Source organism: Lactuca serriola, chromosome 7 (assembly GCF_051521515.1).
Source record: "Lactuca serriola cultivar US96UC23 chromosome 7, Lser_US96UC23_V15, whole genome shotgun sequence".
NCBI lineage: Eukaryota > Viridiplantae > Streptophyta > Magnoliopsida > Asterales > Asteraceae > Lactuca > Lactuca serriola.
In genome coordinates, this window is record NC_136414.1 from 195,252,345 (window position 1) to 195,264,914 (window position 12,570).

Below are 12,570 nucleotides of genomic sequence, written 5' to 3' on the forward strand. Positions count from 1 at the left end.
GATGCCGGCGACGGGAAGGAAGAAAAAGATGTTGGCAAGTAGAAAGAAGGTCTGACACCGACGAGGGTGGAGGAAACAGTGGCGACGACGGCGAGGAGAAGGAAGACCAACCGCAGCGACGGGAGGGGAGCCAGTGATGTCTTTGACCAGAGTATCTGAAGAGCTTGTATCTTTGTGGTAAATAAAGCGATTAACAGGCAAAATTCCAGGAAACATGCGAAGATTGAGCAAGAACAAACTCGGTAATCAAGTAAAAACAAAAGAACTCACTAATAGGGAAAGAGATAAATCTTGAAGCTCTTACCATATGAAGACATAGAAAAGATGATTAAAGGAGGTTGATTTTGCAGAGTTGTAAGATCGCTTGTGGTAGGGAGGCAATGAATGGATGAAACAAGCCCTAACAAATCCAGAACCGAGCAGCGTGTGGTGATGATGGAGCGTAGCCACGATTTGAGGTTCGGGAGTGGTGCTTCTAGACAAAGAAACACCGAGTGTAGATGCGTAAGTAAGAGAAGCTGATGACATCGCGTGAGGATGGTTTGGGCTTGAAACATAAAGCTTACATGGAAACCAGATCTTGGTGAAGACCAAAATATGCAAATAAATAGTGTGTTCGTTGCCCCTTACGTGTTTTGAACCAGGCAAGAGGGATGAGATGGAAATACGAGAGTGAGATAGAAAAAATTAGGGTCGGATTTAGGAACCCTAAATCATCGGATCAAATTGATAACTGGGAGGTAAGAACCCTAAATCCTTAGCTTATTAGGGTCGAATTAAGAGTGTAAGAACTTGTTGGAACCGAGAAGTAGGTTTTTGGTGGAGGTGATGGATCGAGGAATTGAGGAAGCTGTGGATGAAGATGAAGGCCCAAATTCGAAGAGGCGGGGAATTTTTGGGATGAATAGGCGGTGGTTAATTTTTTGGATTTCATTTTCCCCCCTAAAAACGCGTGTTTCCTAAAAAATATAAAGCGACACAGTTACACGACGCACATTTTTTGATAGGTGCCCTCCGTATTTTTTTCTGACACTAATTTTAGGGGCACGCAAAAATGCGTGTTATCTATCCTTCAAATTTTAGAAAACTAACATTAATTTTTAGGGCACACACAAATGCGCGTCCTCTATCAGTGTGTGTCATTAATTGCGCGTCGTAAAAGGCTATTTTTCTAGTAGTGTTCACACTTTATGAAATCGGCTAGCCCTCTCTAGAATGATACTAGTGCCAATTTTGGTCAAGAATAAGATGCATATATAGTTAGGGTTACACCATGTAAACCCTAATTGACATGGCCTTTCATTTCCATGATCCATGGGTATAAAAAACACCATGGAGCATCCATGAAGCATCATATGGGTTTTAGCCCAACTAGATAATCCATGGAGCATTAGCCCACTATATAAGTATGGATGATTTACACAATCAACCCATATATTTAATTAGTCTTCTTTTGATCACTTAATTAATCCTAGATTAATTCTTGATCAATACTAATTAAGTAATCTTATTATTCTTATTATTAGTATACTAGAACTTATAATATATTAATAACCATAAGTGTCTTATTTCTCTCATTTAGTCTATCCAAGTGCATGATGCCATGCAACCCAAATGGACCATGCCGGGTCGGGTCAAGTCTTACCAATTATAGTTATGGAATTAGACATTAATCCAACAGGTATAAGGTTACTGCCTATAAAATGGCAGTTTAATGGGTGTCCACTCTCACCCACCGCTTCCTTGACCGGCGGAGGGTCGTTAGCCGAACGGGTAGGACAAGGACTAGAATTCTCTCTTCATTAAAAGTATTAATGATAAATACTAAGGAACTAAATCTTTTATAAATACCCAATCTTAGTTACTTAGGAAAATGTGAATAAGGTGCTAATCCATGAAATTACACTTTGCACTTTGTTTAAGTCGGTTAGTGGAGCGTGTGTGGTTAACCGGCACACTAACTCGTATTTAACAAGGTAGGCAAAGGGTAACTTAATGTTTATCATAGTATCGATGGAGTGTGTGTGGTTAACCGGGACATCGATTAAGGAGTAAACACTTAAGAGTACCAAGTAATTTGCATGATTACTTCACACCTTGTTTTGTGATCCTCGACATCCCAGTCACAAAACCTGAAGGGCACACTCGATATTGAAACATGCCATTGAAAAATTCAATGAATCTCAAAAGAATATAGGAGTTTCAAAACCAATTAAAACCTAATAATACATTTCGTTTATCTTGGTGGAAATTGGTGAATCGTCATTCACCTACCTTCAAATATTTTATAGCTTGGATTACGGCATCCCTTTTCCAAGTTATAAAAGTATTGTGTTGGGTCCTAGCCTTAATATTTCATATTGGGTGTTATATTAAGGACTTTAAATCAACTATCTTGAATATCTCCCAAAAGATGTCTGGTTTAGACATTTATGATCTTCCTAAATCTCTTGAAACAAGCTTTCCTAAATGAAGATGATGTCCCATGGAAATCATACTTCTTTCACCTCCTCCAATTATTCTCCCTAACCCACAAGTTCTTGAAAAGTTTAAGGTCACTCAAGCCCTATTGGCAAGCAAAGGTCTATGTGTGATCACATCTTGGAGATGTAGTCACATATTGACAAGCTGGGAGAGTTGGGTGTCAAAGTCTTGAGAAAGTCGGTGGCTCAACTACTTTCTAAGTCACATAGTGAGTTCTTTTGGGACTCCTATGAAACAGAATATGACAAGACCCTTAATGATCTTATCTATTTGCTAAGGTCAACTTCCTAAAACTTTATGGACATTGACAATAATGACATTGGATATCCAGTAAAGCTCTCTCTTCCCAATGGAAAGGGATCGGCCATAGCCAACTCGGTTGACCAAATGGTAAAGAGAAAAGCTAAGTCTGTGACAGTCCTGCATACCATTACCAAAGGGTCCATAAGTTTATATTGCCAAAGGAAGGGGCATTGGTTGCGAAGCTGATAAATTTACCTAAGGATGTTAAAGTCAATAAGTTTGACTCTACTTCAGGTAAAGTCCACTATCTAACTCTGCTAAGTTTCTATTCTGAGATTCTTGATACATGATGTACCTGGGTCACATGGTGATGTTATAAGAATCAAAGAAAAGTGAAGAAACTTAAAGAAAGAATATACTGAATCTAATCGCATAGATGGATTTCTATCGCATAGTTTTAAGATCGGATTCTTGAGCTACTTCTTAGGAGTTATGATATATTGCTTAAGAATAGATAACAACAAAGTTTTCATGTGCTTTTGCACTGTAAGGATAGTTTTTCCGCAAAGTTTTTAAAATAAAAGGAAAATTTTTGATTTTATTTATTTTAAAAATATCCTTACAATGGCATTTGTGAAAATTTTTGTTGCTTATAAGATTCCAGTAAGAGCAAGAGTGGAAATATGAATTTGATTCTTTCATTTGTGGTAGTGTCTAAATTTACCAAATAAGGAAAGATTCTCATCACCCAAGTTTTAGTTGGATAGAAACTTGGAATCATGCAAGTTGTATAACATGATGAATGAGAACTTTCAAACATTGGAAAAATTAAGACTAACTACTTGTTCACATGGATGTGTGAGTCAAGTAAAGGATTAAGGGATTAAGTACACATTCTTGTGCACTGGTTAAGTCCACCGCAAAAGATCGATAAGACTATTCGTCACAATTTACTATAGCTCAATAAATATGGTTACACTTACAAGCTTAAGTGTAATTCTGAGACATTGGAAAAGGTTCCAATGTATGGCAGAGCGAATAAGAAGAATCAACTTAGGCAGAAAGATAAAAGTTTCTTAAATCTGAAAAGATGGGAGAGTACTTTAGTATCATGTTTTAAGACCATCTTAATGATTTTGAGACCGTATCACAATTCATCGTCTAAGTGCATTCTGATAGTTAAGAAGAGGAGTTATGAATTGTTGAAGTGGTTAAATCAAGAAGATGATACATACTACGTTCCAAAAACAATTCTTAGAGTTATACTCTAAGATTGTAACTTGAGTGACATGTCTTAAAGAAGGTTTAAAACACTTGGCAAATGTAAGAGTAAAAGTTTTCTACTCTTGTACATTTGAAATTGGTAAGTTGTGATGTTTTGGATAAAACAAAGACCAACTAAGGCCAATTGTGTGAAGTGTTTGTCTTGATTAGAATCCACACTATCTCTTGAATATCTGACAAGAAAGTCTTATATGTCAAGAGGACAGTGGGAGTCTTAAAGGTCTTGAAAGTCTCAAGAACTAATCAAGAATAAAACCTGGAGTTCTTCACTAGCACACGACTTGAGGTTTATAACCTATCGTGTTGACATACTCTGTGCCCATTCCAATTAAAGTTGGCTTTGCATATGAGTTCTTAGAGTTCTCAATTGGTTGCATATCAACTTGGAAGCAATGACGGGCCCTTGAGCTGCCAGGTGGCAAGAATTTAAGATTGAACAAGTTCAGTCCAAATGAATTTGGAATTGTCATTAATCTTGTCTTGTGATTATGGTTTTGACAGTTCACATGGATAAGAACACATACACCATTAAATCTAAGTGTCATAAGGTTTCTCTCTGATTCATGAAAATGATGGTGAGGAAACACTTTCACTAAGTAGATTTTAGCTAGATAGCAATTGTGATATTTGCATTCTCAAAGTCGTTAGTGGAGCGTGTATGGTTAACCGACACAATAACATGGACTTGTGAGAAGTGGCAAAGGTCTAAGCAATCGAGATTATAATTACGACACCTTTTTTCATAATTCTTAAAGTTGTTTAGACACACCTGTGAGCTATCTAGGATAAGGTGTATGATATTGATAAAGTTTTATCAAAGCAATCTAGTATCAGAAATCTGAACTTTGGTAAGAAAGTGAATAAAGTATTGATTTCTAGAAGTCCAACTGATTTCTGAGTACATGTCAAAGCTAGTGGGAGCATAAGTGTTATGCTAATAATCATCATGTTAGTGGGAGCATGATAATTATGATACAGGTTGCAAGTTATCAATGTTAATTATAGAAAACGAAAGGTTTCAATTGGGAAAGAGTTGTTTTGCTATAATTAAGGAAGAGGAAATTATACTTCATCTCAAATTTAAAAGCTTAGATTGAGGTTTTAATCGTATTTAGTCAAGTGTGTGTATATATATATATATATATATATGAATGTTATGTTGGAATGACTCAACATAAGAAAATTCTATATATGGGTCCATTATTTGCGTTCTAAAATTCGATTATGATTACAACATCCCTTTTCATAATCTGAATTATGAGAACTTGGCAAATTGAAATGGAAATATTATAGCAAAAGACTGGTTTAGTCTTTATGTGAGACATCATGAATCGTGTCCCATATGCTTCAGATATAGGATCGATTACATGTGCTATATTCATCGTTTCTAAAATTTTCCAAAGGCCTGGGGCATTAAGAAAGGAAAAGGTCTAGAACTGGATATGACTAAAAGGATTAAACAATTATTGAGGACAATCTGAGGTTTACCAAAGATTGGTTGCTCAAGGACAGTTAGAAGTATAGTGTTAATTTTTGGAAGGACCATATTGACATATTCTGAAAAAAAAAAGGCAACTCTTGTTCAGAAGTGATAGTCGAAAGGGGAATATGGAAATGATCCCATATGTGGAAGTTATTCAATAAATCTGTGTAAGATTAGGAAACTTAATGCAAGAAGGATGTTTCCAAGGAGTTGATCTCCTTTGGAATGCTCTGTAATGTTTTTTGTCAAGTCTTTGTGACTTTGTGCATAATGATTACAAGAGGATCAATGCACATAAGTTTAGAATCTAACAGATTTCAGTAAATGACATGAATTTGGAATTCTTGCATTTGCAGTAAGGATTTGGAACTGTCAACAATAAGATGCTTATATAGTTAGTGACAATTACCCTAATTGTCATGGCTTTCCATTTCCTTGGATCCATGGGTTCAAATATACCATGGAGCATCCATGGAGCATCTTATGGGTTTTAGCCCAACTTGACAATCCATGAAGCATTAGCCCACTATACGAGTATGGATGATTTACACAATCAACCCATATATTTAATTAGTCTTCTTTTGATCACTTAATTAATCCTAGATTAATTCTTGATCAATACTAATTAAAAAATCTTATTAATATATTAGAACTTATAATATATTAACAAACCTTAAGTGTTATTTCTCTCATTATAGTCTATCCAAATGCATGATGCCATGCAACCCAAATGGACCATGCCGGGTCGGGCCAAGTCTTACCAATTATAGTTATGGACTGAGACATTAATCCAACAAATTGTTCTTCATTTGTCTTGTATTTCATCATATTCATGTTAGTCTCTAGAACAACCTTATTTGCACACTTTTATGTCTTTTTCAGGTAAACCGGAGGTTGGAACGCGCTTTGGGAAGGGCCGATCGGGGAGTACTCAGATTTTGTAACTCGCATCGGCAAAGGGCCGTGTAGCGAGTACTCGGACGAGTACTCGGCCAACTCGGCGAGTTTTACAACACTTTATGCTCAGCACGGGCCGTGTTCAACCCAAAAAAACCAACTTTTGGCAGTTTTTCCTATCTTTCATATTACGGGTTGAGGGTCATTTTTGGGGACACACAACATATTAGAGCACATTTTGAGAAGGGATTTCGAAGGTTTTTGCAAGGGTTTGATCAGTAATCATTTGGAAACATTATTTCTAGTATTTTTAAGTTGTAATTACACATTATTTCCATCTTTTAAACTTGTGATCTTGTTCTAGCCATGTGTGGCTAGAACCCTAGTTTGTCTAATTTCATGTTTTGACTTCTTGGTGGTGACTTCAATCATATGACATGATGTTTGTTCTTAATTTCAATCTAATGAATTTGATTTAGCTTTAATCGAATGTTTGATTCTGATTGTGATTCTTATTGGCCATTTGAATTAGGGTTAGATCATTCAAGTTACCTCTTTTACAAAATCTGTAATTGTTTTGTGAAACTGAACAAGTAACAAGCATTAAATTGATCTATATTGAATGAATTTCGTGTAAATCTTATTCATACACTTTTACACTCCCGAGCTTATGAGGAGTATTAGGTAATGTTGGGAACACTCACATAAAGCTTCATGCAATCTTTTAATCTAATTCTAAGAGCTTGTTTAGATTAGGTTAGTAAGGTTAGGGTTAATCAAAGAGCTTGTTTTGGTTAATGAATGTGATGAATGGGAAGTGTTAAATCTTATTAACACTTTCAAGTATCAACTTAGATAGAACTGAACGAATATTGAGTCATCTTTGAATCACGTTTCTAAGTTGTCATACATGAAGTTGGAGCCCTTACAAATTCTAAACTTAATTCACTCATTTAGCTGATTACTTGTGTTTTTAATTTTTTTTAATCATTTCATTCAAAACCCCTTTCTTTAATCTTTTGTGAACAAGTACCTTGCGCAAAGAGGTATTAGACCGATTGTCCCGTGTCTCTTTGGATCGACCCTACTTGCCTTGTACTACCTTTTAGTGCAATATAGTGGGATTCTTTCGGAGTATATCGTACCCCTATTATTTGTTGGGTTTGACACGCCTAACATACACTCAGAAAACTTCAAGGACTTTTGAAGACTGACGAAAGTGGTCTTAAAAGTAAATCGATTGTTACTACTCCTACTCCAAACTCCGCCCCTGTTTTGGCTATCGGGCATGGCAAAGGGAAGAAGAGGAAAAGCCCCTCGATAGGTACCAAGGGAAAGTCCCTTGATGGCTCCTCTTCAAGTAGAACCAAAAGAGGTTTTGTCACTCCTTGTGCCAACCCTAAAGAGGTTGAATGCTTCTATTGCCATGAAAAGTCACACTGGAAGTGAAATTGCCCAAAGTACCTGCAAGATGTTAAGGATGGGAAAGTAAAACCCAACCATGTAGGTATTCACACTATATTGTCTAATAACTCACCCGATTCTAATTCTTGGGTCCTTGATACTGGTTGTGGTATTCATATATGTTATGATCAGCAGGGACTCAGAAGAAGTGAGAACGTGGAGCATGGGAAGATAAACTTAATCATGGGGAATATGAAAGCTTCACCTGTCACCAAGATTGGAGTTTATTATTTGTTGCTAAGTAGTGGGTTAACATTAGATTTGAATAAATGTTGTTACTTGTATGAAATGGCAAGAAATATTATTTCCTTTCATGGTATATACAAACAAGGGTTTTCCTTTTCGTTTGATAATGAATGTGGTGGTATTAATGCTTTATTTAATAATGTTCTTTATTTTAAAGCATTACCTTGTGATGGTGTATATGAAACTGTGTCGGTTGTTGATAACCTAGGAAATAATGTGTTGTGTATTGATTCTTCCACTAGCTTGGATAAAGCATCATTATGGCATTGTTGTCTTGGACATGTGAGCAAGAAACGCATAGGACAACTCCAAAAGGATGGAGTCTTGGAGTCATTTGACCTAAAGTCGGATGATAGTTGTGAATCTTGTTTACTTGAAAAATGACAAAGACACCCTTCACTGGTTCTTGTGCTAGGGGTGAAGGTTTGTTGGATCTCATACATACTGATGTATGTGGACCCTTCAGAACCGCCACAAGGGATGCTAACCGCTTTTATGTGACTTTTATTGATGATTATAGTAGATATGGATATGTCTACTTAATCAAGCATAATTTATAAACCTTTGAAAAGTTCAAGGAGTTTAAACAGGAAGTGGAGAATCAGTTGGGCAGGAACATTAAGATGCTTCGATCCGATCGAGGTGGTGAGTATCTTAGTAGAAAGTTCCTTGACTATCATAAGGAATGTGGGATTGTCTCACAATTGACACCTCCCAGAACACCACAGCTTAATGGCGTGGCTGAGAGGTGTAAGTGAACCTTGTTGGATATGGTTCGTTCCATGATGATTCGAGCTTCGCTACCAATCTCATTTTGGGGGTATGCCTTAGAGACTGCCGCCCATATCCTTAAATTAGTCCCTAAAAAGAAGGTTGTCAAAACACCTCACGAGATGTGGACTGGAAAAGCTCCCAATATTGACCACATCAATATTTGGGGTTGCAAGGCTTTTGTGAGACGCGAGACTCACGATAAGCTTGAACCTCAAAGTGAGAGGTGTATTTTCATCGGCTACCCACAGAAATCCATTGGTTACCTCTTCTACAGATCCATTGATAATGTGGTATTTGTAGCAAGAAGAGGAGTCTTTCGAGAGAGAGAGTTCATAAGCCAAGGAAACAGTGAGAGGAAAACTGAACTTGAAGAAATTCAAGAGTCAAGTGGTGAAGGAACCTCAAACCCTAGCAATCAACCTGAGAAAAAAAATCTTGTTGATCCGACTGACGAGTCCGTACCTCATAGGCGTTCCATGAGAGTTAGGAATGCACCTGAGCATTACTATGGTTTCCATATTACCGCGGAAGGTGATACACTTATTAGTGATAGCACACTGTTAAGTCTGGATGAACCTAACAGCTACACGGAAGCCCATGGAAGGCCCTGAGGCTGCTAAATGGAAAGAGGCTATGGACAACAAGATACAGTCCATGTATGACAATCAAGTTTGGAACTTGGTTGACAATGTACTAGGTCGTAAGACAGTCGGGTGCAAATGGATCTTCAAGAATAAGACCGACATGGATGGTAATGTACACACTTATAAGGTGCAACTGGTTGCAAAGGGCTTTTCTCAAACTCCGGGAGTTGATTATGATGAGACCTTTTTCACCAGTAGCGAAGATTAAGTCTATTAGGGTTATGTTAGCCATTGTTGCATTTCATGATTATGAAATATGGCAAATGGATGTCAAAACCGCTTTCCTTAATGGAAGGTTGGCTGAGGATGTTTACATGAGTCAGCCAGAGGGTTTTGTCAGTATAGAGTACCCTAATAGAGTGTGTAAGCTTGAGGAATCCATTTATGGATTGAAACAAGCACCTTGTAGATGGAATCTTTGTTTCGATGAGAAAGTCAAAGAGTTTGGCTTTCGAGGAGTGAAGATGAATCTTGTGAATATGTCAACGCTAGTGGGAGTACAGTTAGTTTTTTGGTATTGTATATGGATGAGATACTACTCACAAGAAATGACATTCCAACTCTGCAGGAAGTGAAGTCCTGGCTTGAGAAGTGTTTCGCTATGAAGGACCTTGGAGAAGCTGCCTATATCCTAGGGATAAGGATTTTGAGAGACAGGAGTAAGAGGCTAATTGGACTTAGTCAGAGTACGTACTTGGATAAGGTGTTGAATAGGTTCACCATGCAAAATTCCCAGAGAGAAGAGTTACCAATACAGAGTAACGCCAGATTGAGGAAGACTCAGATCCCGAGTACAGAGGCTGAGATAGCAGAGATGAGTCGAGTACCGTATGCTTCCGCTGTAGGCTCGATCATGTATGCTATGACTTGTACTCATACTGATGTAACCTTAGCGTTGAGCATGGTCAGCAGATATTAGGGGAACCCTGGCAAGACTCACTGAACTGTGGTAAAGAACATTCTCAAGTAGCTGCAAAGGACTAAGGACTAGGTCCTTACCCTCGGTGGGAGTGATGACTTGAGAGTAGTAGGGTATAGTGATGCTAGCTTCCAGACTGATAGGGATAATTTCCGCTCTCAGTCAGGCTGGGTCTTTACCTTAAACACAGGAGCAATTACTTGGAAAACTTCCAAGCAGGAGATAATAGATGATTCAACTTGCGAATCAGAGTTTATAGCAGCAAGCACGACAGCAAAGGAGGCTATATGGATAAAGAACTTCATTGGAGACCTTGGCGTTGTACCAGCTATAAAGGAGCCTATGGAGATTTTCTATGATAGTGAAAGTGCAGTTGCCTTAGCCAAGGAACCAAGGGATCACGGAAGATCCAGACACATTGACAGAACATACCATTTCATAAGACATTGAATAGAAGGACTCCTCGTGGAAAAGAAGGTATAATTAGATGAGAACCCAACAAATCACCTCACGAAGGGACTGGGTAGGGTTAAGCATCTTCAGCATGCAAGGAGCATAGGGCTAAAGGATGATATTTGTTTTAGAAATTAGATAGCTTTGAAATTTGTAAAGTGTAATTGACATTTGATGATAGATAAAAGTTGTTGTTTATTTATAAGTAAAGTGTTGTTGTCTTCCGTCAATCATTTACTATCATTTTACTTTGCATGTTTTGACTTTTAGAATAATTATGTTATGGTATAACATATTATTCAAATTCTCCACAGTCGGTCATATGTTGGAAGTAGATATGAATCAAGACTGTCATGATGTTGGCTTGTAGATGTCTAAAGTGTTGGACATAGCAAGAGTTGCTACAACACTCATGAGTGCTCATAAGTTCTGAGTATTGGATTCAACCCACGCTCACTTGCATCACTTCATGGAATTTATCTTGAGTGATCGTGAGACGGTAATATCATATAAATCTTTAAACCCAGAGATATGAGTTGTTGACTATGAGTTGGTTATCCATTGATTGTACGAAAACGCATTGGTAACTCGATGTTATAAAACGTGCTTTTATGCATAATTCAACAAGTAGTCAGTACAAGCATATGAGTCGAAGTTTATCTGTTCCTTCTAGAAATAGAAGCGATATCTGGGCCCCTCGATGATTTGGTTTTGACTTATGTACTGGGCCCGGTCAGAACCTAATTGATGTGTTCAATTTAGTTCTATGTCGAAAGAAATCAGAGATCGAGAAACAAATGATGGAAAATAAGTAAGACCATGTTCGATGTGTTTGTCCGGCTGATATCTTGAGAGCAGAGGATTATATGATCACTTATCTTAAATGGCGTATCATCATCATCTCGGTTCCACGAGACTTTGAAACAACTACGATTGCTGATCGATTCCTGATGTCATTCTTGCAATTATAGTTATTAGACTTATCCAAGTGGGAGACTGTTGGATTAGGTGTCTAAGTTCATAACTATTTCTGGAATGTACTTGACCCGGTTATCATGATCCATTTGGGTTGCATGGCATTGCAACACTTGGATAGACTAAATGAGAGAAAGGACACTTATGGTTTATTAAAATATTATAAGTTCTACTATATTGATAATATTATTTAATTAGTATTGATCAAGAATTAATTTAGAATTAATTGGGTGATCAAAAGGAGACTGATTAAATATATGGGGCTGATTGTATAAATCATCCATTCTTTTATAGTGGGCGAATGATCCATGGTTTATTGGATTGGGCTAAAACCCATAAGGTGCTCCATGGATAGTCCATGGAGGTTATAAACCCATGGATCATGGAATATGAAAAGCCAAGTCAATTAGGGTTTATATGTTGTAACCATACTTGTGACACAACTATAAAAGGACCCCATGGGCTACCAAAATTGGCACTATGTGTAGAACAAGAGGGCTAGCCGATTTTGAGTGATAGTGTACTTCTCTCAAAGTTATTCCAAGAGTTGTGGTGTTGTGTGAAACATTTGAGGCATCACATTTGAGGTGATATGCTCACAAGGTTCTCAAGGAATCCAAGCAACAAGAAAGGTATGCTCTTCTACTAGCTTTTATGTTTCAATGTTCCCCATGTCATGCTAATTAGGTTAAGAACCTTGGAAA